Source organism: Triticum dicoccoides, chromosome 2B (assembly GCF_002162155.2).
Source record: "Triticum dicoccoides isolate Atlit2015 ecotype Zavitan chromosome 2B, WEW_v2.0, whole genome shotgun sequence".
Classification (NCBI taxonomy): domain Eukaryota; kingdom Viridiplantae; phylum Streptophyta; class Magnoliopsida; order Poales; family Poaceae; genus Triticum; species Triticum dicoccoides.
The window spans coordinates 650,374,361-650,375,190 of record NC_041383.1 but is presented as its reverse complement, the minus strand read 5'-3'; positions in this window follow the sequence as shown (position 1 = coordinate 650,375,190).

Here is an 830-nt window from a genome sequence, read left to right as displayed (position 1 = left end):
CAAGCATTGGGCTGCTGCTAAGCCCCGAGTGAGAGACAGACTCATCACTCGGTAGGATTTTTATCACTTAGGCGATCACTGGGCTGCAGCTAAGCCTCCGAGTGAGAGGCAGAGTCATCACTCGGTAGGATTTTTATCACTTAGGCGAGCACTGGGCTGCAGCTAAGCCCCCGAGTGAGAGGCAGACTCATCACTCGGTAGGATTTTTATCACTTAGGCGAGCACTGGGCTGCAGCTAAGCCCCCCGAGTGGGAGGATTGCTCCCCACTCGATAGGATTGTTCAAACTTAGGCGAGTACGGGACTGCAGTAAAGCCCCCGAGTGGGAGGATTGCTCCCCACTTGGTAGAATATTTACAAACTTAGGCGAGTACGAGAGTGCAGCTAAGCCTCCGAGTGGGAGGTTTGCTCACCACTCGGTAGGATTTTCAAACTTAGGCGAGTACGAGACTGCAAGTAAGTGGGAAGTTTGCTCATCACTCGGTAGTATTTTTATCACTTAGGCGAGCACTGGGCTGCAGCTAAGCCCCCGAGTGGGAGAGTTGCTCACCACTCGGTAGGATTCTTATCACTTAGGCGAGCACTGGCCTGTAGCTAAGCCCCTGAGTGAGAGGCAGACTCATCACTCGGTAGGATTTCTATCACTTAGGCGAGCACTGGGCTGTAGCTAAGCCCCCGAGTGAGAGGCAGACTCATCACTCGGTAGGATTTTTATCACTTAGGCGAGCACTGGGCTGCACCTAAGCCCCTGAGTGAGAGGGAGACTCGTCACTCGGTATGATTTTTACCACTTAGGCGAGCACTGGGCTGCAGCTAAGCCCCCGAGTGAGA